At 35.4% G+C, this 12,767-nt stretch overlaps 1 protein-coding gene across 2 annotated transcripts in view; it reads left to right on the top strand.

The window, feature by feature from the left end:
- Nucleotides 1-12,767, top strand: part of LOC136857690 (hemicentin-1) — a 509,109-nt gene that overhangs the window by 439,951 nt on the left and 56,391 nt on the right. The gene's annotated exons all lie outside the window — the stretch shown is intronic.

Below are 12,767 nucleotides of genomic sequence, written 5' to 3'. Positions count from 1 at the left end.
GCGGGGTTTACGGCGATGCGAATCATATACTTCTGTGCATTATTGAACTTATTATAGAGGTGAACAATTGCACGGTCAATATTTTTATTTATATGCCAGGAGAATCTACTGTAATCTAACTTTAAGTTCTCCAAAGGCAAAGATGGCTCTTGAAAACGAACCCAGGAAAGGTTAAAAATGATCGGTTTATGATCAGAATCAAGTACATTATAAACAGTAAAATCAATTTTTCTCAACTCCTTTTTCACCCCACTGCCGTTAAGTTGATTCTCCCCCCCCCCCCCAAAAAAAAAAAAAAAGAAGGCGTGTTTCTTTATGTTTAAAGGAGATTCCAAATACCAACGATGTCTGTTACCTTCAGTTTTGAGATATAAGTATCCCCATAAAAAGAATTCACTTTTTTTCACTTCCTTTCACATTTCTCCCCCTTAAGTGAATTTTCGTTAAAAAAATACTTGATTCTTTATTAGTAAAGGATCTTCTAAATACCAATTGTCATGACTGTAACATCTTTTGTTTTTGAGATATGTGTCCTCATAAAAGGAATTCAACTCCTTTTCACACACACACACCCTCCCCCTGAAGATGATTTTCCCCCCAAAAAAAGTTTTTCTTTGTTTTTTAAAGGAGATCCAAATACCAATTTTCACGTCTGTAACAACTTTAGTTTTTATTAGATGTAAGTATCCTCATACAGTTAATTCAATTAATTTTTCAATTCTTTTACCCCCTTCATTGGATTTTCCTAAATCAAATGAATACAAGTTTCTTTACTTTTAAAGCAGATACCATATACCAATTTTCACGTCTGCAACGTCTTTCATTTTTGAGATAATAGTATCGTTATACAAATAATTCAACTAATTTTTGAATTCCCCTCCCCACTTTAAGTGGATTTCTGAAGGGGGAAAAAATGTAATTCTTCATTTTTAAAGGAAATTCCAAATACCAGTTTTCACATCTGTAACATCTTCAGTTTTTGGGATATCAGTATCCTAATAAAAAGAATTCAACCCCATTTTCAGTCATTTTTTACCCCCACCCCCACCCAAATGAGTTTCTTGAAAACAAACAATACATGTTTCTTTATTTTTAATAGAGATAAAAAAGACCATTTTTCACTTCTGTAACATGTTAAGTTTTTGAGATATACTGTAGACATGCTCATTTTAAAATTTCACCCTCTTTTTAGTTCCCCTTAAGTGGAGTTTCCAAAAACAATTCACCTATGTTTCTTTACTTTTACAGGAGATTCCAAATACCGGTACCAATTTTTATGTCTGTAACATTTTATGTTTCTCAGATATACTGTAGATATAGTCTTTCTGAAAATTCACCCCATTTGTCACTCCTGTTTAACCCCCATTAAATGGATTTTCAAAAACAAAAAAATTTGTGTTTCTTTATTTTTAAAGGAGATTCCAAATACCAATTTTCAGGTCTGCAATGTCTTCAGTTTCTGAGATATAAGTATCCTCATTAAAGCCATTCAACCCCTTTTTCACCCCTCCTAGTGATAGTTTCCAAAAACAATAAATATACGCGTTTCTTTATTTGTAAAGGAGATTCACATACCAATTTTTACATCTGTAAACTTAAGTTTTGAAATCTAGATACATGCATTTTAAAAATTTACTCCCCATTTCATCCCCTCAGTGATGAATATCCAAAAATCCTCCCTTAGCGAGCACCTATATTGTAATGTAAATGTATCCTCAAAATTTCATTTCTTTATGTTTAGTAGTTTTGGCTCGGCGATGATGAATGTGTCAGTCAGTCAGTCAGTCAGTCAGTCAGTCAGTCAGATCGGAACACATAATAGGACAAACACAACGGCAAGTGAGCTTCAGAAGAAGTAGCAGTAGAATATGAGAAAAAGCCAAATTTGAAAACATGAAAAGCCAAGGACATTCTCCACATCCTTGTACACTGCCTTCTACAGATAAATAGGTTCTCTCCTCAACAATTGCAATTCCTCTACATCCAGTCATTCTCAATCCCTGACAAACTCATTTCTGTTTCCTGGCTTCAACTGGAGGGTGGGCTTCAACACTCATTGAGGGGCCATCTTGACAGATTTTCAGTCTTGATGTGGGAAGGATGGAATGAAAAGAAAGCTCAAGAAACATAGGGAAAGAGAAGAGGCAAAAATGATTAATATAAGTGGTAAAAGACTAGGATCACTGGAAAACTACATAAGGAGAAAAGGAACCCAACTTTCACCCACATTAATGTTATTATGTTTACCGCAATGTCATACATGACTTTCGTAGTCATGGAGCCACTGATGAGCACCTATCCGTGCAAGAGATTTTATTTATTATTTAGTAACATTTTAACTCTAATTGCTGAGATCCTGTACTTTTCAGAAGTATAACCAATATATTCTTTCAGTCTCTTAGTGAAGATCAATTTTTCATTTGCTAAAAATATTCAGATATTCTTCAGAATATAATTTTTCACTAACCAACCATAAAAAATGTGTCTTAGTGTCTTAACTTTCCTTCGCCCCATCATACTGACTAAATCAATCAAGTTACCAGTACTTGGGGCATTTTATCTTTATACAGTGGTCTAAAATAGATATTTCTGGACCACAGCCACCTGTTTCAACCTATGTTCCCTTCAAGCCCAACTCTGGAATAAACTGCTAGCTATGTGCTTTGGAAGTTATGCACTACATTAGTAAGTTTATTTATGATAGTTTTACAGAAATGTTGGTGGCCAAAACACATAGGACTGATTGCAGAAACAGTGTTTAGATGATTTGTATGGTTAAACAGTGTCCAAGTATGACTGCCGCATTGCAGAGACGTTATTTATTACTTAGACACTGTCTGAAACCAATGTTCAACTGGCCATGTTTTAACACTGCCGAGAACACTATTTAACCCACCGGCTTACCTAACCGTCGAATCAACGGGGTAATGCAGCGTCCTGCTTTATCGATGGTAAAGTGAAGGTAGTATGTTAAAAACTCAAGAGATGGCATTACAATCATTGTTTATATCTGAAAGAAGTCTCTTTCGCTGTATTTGAGTCATGTTTAGGGGATTAACTGCATAAATTGAAGATAGCATTGAGCTGATGTCATGGGTATTCAGTGAGTAAAGATGAGCACGCGCGAGGCCATTACCGAGCGAGAAGTCGTGGATACTTTACTGAATAGTGATTGTGAAGAAGATTATAATATATCGGGAAGTTCTACCTGTGAATCTAGTAATGTGGATACGTTATCTGTGCTTGGTGAAGTTAGTGGTAGTAATATGTGTCAAGAAGCAGATGTAAATATTACGAACGTAAATGTTCCGATGCACTGTTAGAATTACTAGGTGAGTTTATAGTGCATAGTTTATTCACTGTAATGTAGCACATTCAAGGGAAATGATTATTTTTGAGTATTTCTATGAAAGTTTGACGACGTTTGAGCCAGTAGTTGCAGTGATATTATCATTTAAGTGCAGTCTTGCATAGACCTTATAAAACACCAGCATTTAAATGGTAATTTAAAGATCCGGAACTGATGTTTATACGGTAGGCAGATGGGTTAACCTCAAATTTTAGGAGTGAATCACAATCAGAGGTTATGTACCATGAAACATTGCAGAAACGATGACTAGTTTTAAGCCTTAGACAATGTCTACCTAAACAATGTCTAAATCGAGCATGATCTTCCATTGCATAAACAATGTTCAATCAATGTTTAACTAGACATTGCTCAAAGTTTCAATATTGGTTTGAAAATGGAGATAGAAGTATCTTTCATGCAACTCTTAGCTTGTCGCAACCAATGAAATTTGTCGGCGCGTGCGCCAAATGCCAGTCAGCTGTTTGTTTTCCTACACATTACTCAAATATGGCTAAGCATGAGCATGACTTGCCCACAGATAAGAATATCGCTTTCGGTGGAAATTAAATCTCATAATATTATCGACACTAAAGCGACACGCCACCGTACAGGGAAGTGTAGCTCTGATTATAGTGTTGTTACAGTGAGTATAATGTACTCATAAACGAAGGAAATATGAAATATGAAATATGAAGCAATAGTAATGTGTAACCGAGTGTGTTGTATGGGCCATATAGCTGTAGCTTGCATTCTGGAGATCATAGGTTCGAAACGCATCATCGGCAGCCCTGAAGATTGTTTTCCATAGTTTCCCTATTTTTACACCAGGCAAATACTAGGACTGTTATTATGGCCACGGCTCTTCCCCAGTCCTTTTTAAACAATAATCACCACCATCACCACCACTTGTCTTTTCCTATCTCATAGTTGCCAAAAACTTATACGATTATATTTAGAAAAACCCCATACAACCTACTCTTTAGTTTTCACTATTATGTGTGTTTACTTGGCAGTAAATATAAGTGAATCCCTCCTGGTTGATGTATGTGACAGCCCTCTGATGTTCGGGACACGTAATTCTGATATGGGGGCCGATGACCTTAGATGTTAGGCCCCTTTAAACAACAAACATCATCATCATCATCATCATCACCATCATCATCATCAATTCTAATATGTATGTAGTCGAAGTGACCTATAATTCCATGGAAATTACCCCGTGTATATAATAAAATATATCGGTTGCCAAGAATTGTATTCAAGTTGACAGTTACCAGACTGTCCCTTTGTCAGTCTCAAGATACAAGTCTCTCGAAAAGCGAAACCTTATTTTAAGATCTATCTCCCTGTACATGTCAAACAAATTGCTGCGATTTAGCAGCAGGCGACCCACAGAGAGGCCGTCGGACTAACCTTTCTTTCCGGAATCGTCTCAACATGATAATACAAATTACATGTTTCATGGTACATAACCTCTGATTGTGATTCACTCCTCTTATTTGAGGTTAAAAAGTGCTCTCGGCAGTGTTTAAACATGACCGGTTGAACATCGGTTTTAGACAGTGTCTAAGTGATAAATAACATCTCTGCAATGCGGCAACCATAGTTAAGCATTGTTTAACCGTAGACATCGTCTAAATACCGTTTCTGCAATCAGCCCATAATTTGTATTATCATGTTGAGACGACTCCGGAATGAAAGGTTAGTTAGACGGCCAACCTGTGGGTCGTCTGCTGCTAAATCACAGCAATTCATTTGAAATGTACAGGGAGGTACAGTTTAAAACACTATTTCGCTTTTCAAGAGACTTGTTTCTTTAGACTGACACAAAGGACAGTTCGATAACTGTCAACTTGACTACAATTCTTGGAAACCGATACATTTTATTATGCATAGGATAATTTCCATGAAATTATAGGTCACTTCAACTACATACATATCAGAATTACTTGTCCCAATCATCAGAGGGCTGTCATATACAATACATCAACCGGGAAGGATTCACTTATATTTACTGGCAAGTAAGCACACGTAATAGTGACAAGTAGAAAGCAGGTTTTGTTTTATTTGTTTTTTTAACAATCATCGCGCTAATTCAGATAATTTTTCAGCAACTATGAGATAGGAAGAGGCAAGGACTGGGGAAGAAGAGCTGTGACCGTAATAACAGCCCTAGTATTTGCCTAATGTAAAAATAGGAAACTACTGAAAACAATTTTCAGGGCTGCCGGTGATGCGTTTTGAACCTATTATCTCCAGAATGCAAACTACAGGTATATGACCCGTACAACTCATTTGGTTATAAAGTATTGTTCTTTCGTCTTCCCTTCACAGAATCTATTTAGATTACACTCACCATAAGAACACTACTGTATAATCAAAGCTACACTTCCTCGTACAGTGGCATGTCACTTTAGTGTTGATAATCTTATGAGATTTTATTTCCACTGAAAACGATATTCATATCTGTGGGCAAGTCTTGATCATGCTTAGCCATGTTTGAGTAATGTGTAGGAAGACAACAGCTGACTAGAGTTTGGCGCACGCACTGATAAATTTCATTTGTTGCGACAAGCAAAGAGTTGCATGAAAGATACTTCTATATCCATTTTCGAACCAATATTGAAATTAAACGATGTCTAGTTAAACATCGGCTGCTCATTGTTTATGTAATGGAAAACCGTGTGAGAGTTAGCCGTTGTTTAGGTAGACTTTGTCTAAGTCTTAAAATTAGTCATCATTTCTGCAATCGGCCCATAGACTTCTATGAATAGACACACATGTTGTAAATGAAGGATTCTATAACTATGAGATTCTTAAGTCTGTCGAATATGCCATGATGTTTCCTAGCTTCATCTGGATGGTGGGCTTCAACACTCTCTTCGGTCTACATAATGTGGTTTCCTTGCCATTTCCATAGCTTTACACTCAGGTTTTCTACCATGGTCTATATATGTTTTTCCTTAGGACCTTCAGTCTACCAAAACTAATTTTGAATAAGTTATTTATAAACTACCTGAAAAAGAAAACACAGTAAAAGAATCATACCTGAAAAAGAAACAACTTAATTAAAATAGAAAATAGAAATGACATGTTTTGTTCTTGAAAGAACATCATCAGATTCTATCAAATTACACTAAAAATTATTTAGAAATGTACAAACATTTATGTTCTGTTTAAATCCTTTAAGACATGAAATTTGGAACTTATCCTAATGAGGTCCTCACTTCTCTTCATTAAAAAGGTTATGGCAATTTATCTTAACACATGGTGTGAATGGACGGTTAAAGATTTTTAATGAACATATTTCAATGTGTATCCAAAACAGTTTTCATTATTATGTCGTTGCTTATATATATGTGATTCACGCTGAAGATGACATTTTAAATGTTGAAACCGGTCCCAAGTTGAATAAAATTTATTAGTAACTTCAACACGTAATTAGTATTGAATAGGTTGAATCCTAATAGATATCTTATCTCTTTAGTTTTGAGAGACTAAAGAACGTCACAGTTATAGATTATGTATGTGAAAACCAAAAATGAAATGGCTTCCGCCATAACAAATGAAGGAGTCGATGATTGACTACACATTAAATATGCTGTACCAAGAGACCTTTCTTAGCCACATCACTTTTTCAATATCTTCTGTCTTTATGAACTATTTGCCAAATTGAAGAAGTACCTACATATTTTTATTCATTTTTTACAAGTGGCTTTACATAGCACTGACACAGATAGGTCTTATGGCAATGATTATCTACATATTCTGACAATAGTAAATGTTACGGGGTTACCCGTGGAGCAGAAAGAGGTTAAAGAAGGTGCAGGGTGAATGGGTCTATTTACAATATCAAAGTTGAGTTAAAACTTTAAAAGGTTATATTTCTTTTCCAAAAACAAACTTAACAATATTTTTCACTGAGTGAATATAACAATATATCAGGTACAAAGCAATCTTGAAACAAGACTAGGAAAATCCAAGATTCAGAACTTTAACAATTTTGGGCTTTAAGCCCCTATTTTTACAATGTCAGAGATAATGGATTCAGTTTACAGAACTTCAATTGAAATAATAAATCCTTTAGTTAAGGGCAGAAATCCCCTAATTCAAGAGCACTTGCTCCCTCAACTACAAATGTCAAGCCTTCCAGAGGCACCCTTCACAATTACAAACTTTGAAAAGAGCAAATAGGCTCTCCATTTCTTACAGCCCACTCAAGGCAATATTACCTCAAACGTTACACTCTCAGAATTACAAATAACAAGGTTTAATACAGGTGAATCTAGTACCCAACCTACAGGGCCTTTACGAAAAAGAACAGGTTAAAAAACGGCCCGAACACAAAATGAATGGAGGTGTACACTTGCACTCCTAGATAATGAAGAATAAAATCCTAACGGGGCCCTTGGCCCAGAGATACAGGAGCTAATCCCAAGCTACTGAGGTGACATGAATGAAGGTTCAATTAATGCATTACGGGAAGGAAGAAAAACAGTTACAAAACGTAGTCACCTCAAACCAAGATGAAGGGGAGCTCGAGAGGGTACTTCACTCTCTATCCCCAGTTTACAGTTAAAGATTTTATGAAATTTGTACATTAGCCAGAAGAAAGTTACATTTTAGAAAAGTAGGTTACATAACTAAAGATTCGGACCTTTCCCCTCGGATTAAGTCGCGGAGGTAGCTACAACAAGAAAGATGTAATTTATGTGGCCATTACCTTATAGATGTTCTGCTGCCGACGAAAGAGGCCGCCCGCCTCCTGCTTAAACACACACACTCAGTAAGACGACGATCAATTGGCCAAGAAAAAGCTGCAGTTTATAAACCCTCAGAGAAGGTTCGAGATCATTCAAGACTAATCAGGACACACCCTCTTAATTTTTATTGGTTAACACAAAGTGAACAAGAAATGCGAGATTGGTTGAAAATTATTTACAAAAATTAGCGATTGGCTAGATTCAAAACTGGTAGAAAGAACAGGAAGTGTTGCCAATCCAAAAATAAATGAACAGAGATCAGTTAGGGAAACCTAAAAATACAAAACTTTTTTAAATTATAAGTTCTTTCACTTTGAACCAGAGTGCATGATCATAATTTTTAGTGGTGTCATCTGTAGAAAAATGTTCAAACTTCTTGATGTATATCAAAACAAGGAGAAATTCAGTCAGTTTAGGAAACTTCACAACGAAACAATTACTTAATTTTTCAGTGGTGACATCTTCTGATTAAAGTTCCAACTTGTTGTGTTATCAGTTTCACTCTCTGACCAATAGAGGAGTTCATTTAGGCACAAATTTTGAATGCGCAGCATTGAGGTGTACCTCCCGGTACAGTAAATATCATCCAAAAAATCATCCGCAACCTAAATTTAAAAAATGGCCCTTCTTGAACCATCTGTCTACTAAATTTAGAAATCGAAGAAACATAAAGGAACAAATAAGTAAAAAAAATATCAAATCATATAAGTTATAGAAAGATGTGTGTGTATGTCAAATCCTCAGTTGAAGGGTTGGTTGGAACCCCAGTGGCTCCACCATTAACTGTCATAGATAGCCTGAAGAGTTGTCTAGGAAATGAGGAGTGAGCTAGTTTCCCATAGCTTTCCTCATGAACCAGAAGGTGCTATTGCCAACCAGGTTGTCTAGTCCACTGAAATGCATATACCAACCAATCCTATGACTCACACTTTCACATCATTCATCACAGGGACTGGCTGGCATAAAGTAATTTTCATATCATCGAAGCCAAAGAGGAGACTGAAACAGATCTGTGAAAGCAATGAACTTGCTCTATCCCTTACTGAAAGATACAGTCCACTCTACACACTGTATCTCATCAGAAATGGATCTCGGCTGATACAGAAGATAGGAACAAAAAAGGGAGAACATAACAGGGTAAATACAACAGGACAAGTCAATGAATCCATCATTCAATCAAATCAGTCATCATTGACCTGCATTTAGGTAGGTCATCCAGGTGGCACATTCCCTATCAATTGATTACCTAGTCTTTTCTTAAAAGATTTCAAAGAACTTGGAAATTTATTGAACATTTTGCTTGATAAATTACTCCATTTCCTAATTCCTCTCCTTATAAATGAATATTTGCCCCAATTTATCCTCTTGAATTCCAACGTAATCTTCATACTATGATCTTTCCTACTTTTAAAAGCTCCACTCAAGTTTATTCGTCATTCCATGCTATTTTTCCACTGACAGCTCAGAATATCCCACTTATTGCAATTTACAAATTTCATTATATTGGTTTGTGTCGATACAGCTTAATTAAGAACAAATATTTGTTCTTAATATTCCACTTAGTCAAGCAGTTCATCTGCTTATTCCCAAATCTTCCCAGCCCAAAGTTTGCAATATTTTCATAACACTACTCTTTTGTTGGAAATCACCCAGAACAAATCATACTGCTTTCCTTTCAATCTTTTTCCAGTTCTTATATCAAGTGATCCTGGTGTGGGCCCCATACACTGGGTACTCTAATTGGGGTCTTAACAGAGACATAAACGCCTTCTCCTTAACATCCTTACTAGCCTATTGCCCTAAATTCTCTCGTAATCACTTGAAGAAATCTAAAAAGAAAAGATTCATTACCTGGAAAAATATACTTTATTTTTAATTTCTAATTTTCTTCTGACCTTCAAACATGAGAAACTTCAATGTAAAATATTATGCAAATCTAGTATATTTTAAATGTTCTAATGTTTATGGTAAACTCCTGGTACTTAAAACTGCACTTACTGATTTTGTGGAGAATACTGAAAGTCAGGAATTTGTATCATTTTAAGATTTCAGGTGGAGTTTTTTTAATGATTATATACAGCCATTCAAAAATATTAGGTGGAGATACAGCGGAACTAATGCAATGAATTATTGGTTGTAGTTAACTTCAGTTTGTGAGAACAAAGCTAGTCCTTGCATCTAATTATCCTCGCATTGCTCGGTCTCTGCTGTATGGAGCAGAAGCTGGATGTGGTTTATTATGAAATTTTGCAGATTGTATTAAGACGTAATGAAGGATTAATGTTAGAACTTGATGATAGTTGAACTTACATGCTGTCAGACACTCCTTTTAACCCACAAGGGGTCACATCACGGATTTTAGACTCAATGCATATATTTTTTTATCTTTTCAAAATAATTTTACGGAATAATGCTTCCCTCCTTTCCTATATATTTCAGCGGACTCGTCAACTGCATGCTTTTACATTTTCTGTTCTTTCTTCCATCACCAGTCAGTCAGTGGAAAGCTTTGTTTGTAAACCCGGTCGTTTCCACCATGTGCGACTCCTGACATTCGCCTTCTGCCGTCTTTGGTTTTGATATACATATAATACAATGTGTTTTGCTTTAAAAACTGGTATTTAGTTTCGTGGATATGTTTTTCTTTAATAATACAATGTGTTTTGAATTAAAAACTGGTATTTTGTTTCATGGCTGTGCTTTTCTTTAATAATACCAACATGTTTTGCTGTGTATTTTGTTTCATAGATATATTTTTACTTAATAATTCAATGTATTTTGCAAGAAAATTAGCATTTTGTTTCATGGATATATTTTTCATTAAAAATACAATGCATTTTGCTATAAAAACTGGAGTTTTGTTTTATGGTATGCTGTCCTTTAATAATACAGCCTGATTTGCATAAAAGCTACTATTTGTATCATGGATATACTTTTCTTACACAATACTGTGTGTTTTGCAAGAAAAACAGGTATTTAGTTTCTTGGATATGGTTTTCTTAAAAATACAATGCATTTAGCTACAGAAACTGGTATTTTATACTCTCCGGTCAAATCAACTGTGCACGACCCATCGCACAACTCTTTTGACGCGACAACACGTGGCTTAGTATTTAGTGTCTGTCTGAACCGTATGGAGGCACAGAATATTTAGTCATTCCAAGAGTCACAAATCTTTCCTTTAAACACAGAATTTCATAAGATATTAAATTTTAAGTCCTATTTTATATCTTTGTTGATAGTAATCAAGATTAGTGATACATATATGTACTGTATATTAAAATTTTCTGTTGAGTAGTTGTGTTGTGTTTGGTAAATTACATGCTCAAGTTTATGTAGGATATGTTTACTTTGTTTTGATATTAAGTTGGGGGAAATAGGAAATAATGTTCACATTTTAAATTTAAATATCTCTAGGTTTGTTGGTAGAATACTTATAAAGACAGGTTATTATACAGATTTGTACCTTCTGAAACTATTAAATTTGTGCAGGCAACAGATACAACATTTTGTTCCACATATCACCAAGGTAATAATTTGTTTAAATATATAACAAGATACCCTTGCCATACAGTCAAGAAAACAAAAATAATAATTAATCAGCTGATTCCTATATTCCAATAGTTCTGCACAGTTCAAGTCTCTGAAGTACTTTGTACTTGGCATCTTTGAACTTTCAGCATTTAAGGACAGTTTTAATTTTTGTTAGCTTGTAGGAATAAAAAAGTTAGTAATAAGTATTTAGTTTGAATAATAATTGCCGCAATGAGTTAAGATCGTGTGTAGTTTGTGTGCACCTAATTTACATCTGTAAGAAAGAGCAGTACTTCATTTATGGTTTACAAACAGTATTTATGACAAGATAATGTGTATTAAAGGTGTGTTAATATTATCTTGTGAGTACAGTATATGATCGTTTAAAAGTGATTTTAGACACAAATATTGTATCACTTTTATTTTAGCCTAAACTTGATCCATAGGTAACAGTCCAAAGAAAGGCAGTTAATATCACGTTTATAATCTTTGCCCCAAGTGTCAGCCATATTGATTGATTTGTCATGACTGTCATGGAAACCATGAAGAAGACAGGCACTGTGTATGTTCTTCACGGCGTTGCCTAGGACACAGAGTTTGCATAATTTATTATTGTCATTATACCTCTGTGCAGTCAACGGCCTCGAAGGCGGAAGAGGATATTTCCCAATGGCTGAGAGGGCAGAAGAACTGGCTCTACGGCTATCAACCATAGTTATAACCATGGACAGAGTAATCTGTCCCACCAAGCATTACTATGCAGTAACACTATGCATGATGGAAACATTTTTAAGGAAAACTACCCCAGCTGGTACCCAGCAATGGAAATCCACCGTCACATCGGGCAGCACAAAACAAGCCTTCGGATTCTGGGGAGCTTGTACCAACATGCAAGATGGAGTCGGAGCCATCTGGTAGCCAGACTGATGACGTACTAACAACAAACACGACTAACCGAAAGCGAAATCTAGACAAAGAAACATCACTATTTTGGAACCATCAACATATAGACTCTACTTCTGACGGGGAAATTAAAACGGAATTTGAATGAAATGGAAAATCAGAATATCCTAATACTAGCAGTGCAAGAGACACATTTTACTGATATTAAGACGTTTAAT

Source organism: Anabrus simplex, chromosome 1, assembly GCF_040414725.1.
Source record: "Anabrus simplex isolate iqAnaSimp1 chromosome 1, ASM4041472v1, whole genome shotgun sequence".
NCBI classification, from domain to species: domain Eukaryota; kingdom Metazoa; phylum Arthropoda; class Insecta; order Orthoptera; family Tettigoniidae; genus Anabrus; species Anabrus simplex.
The sequence above is the reverse complement of the archived record's forward strand: the minus strand, read 5'-3'. Positions and strand labels throughout refer to the sequence as shown.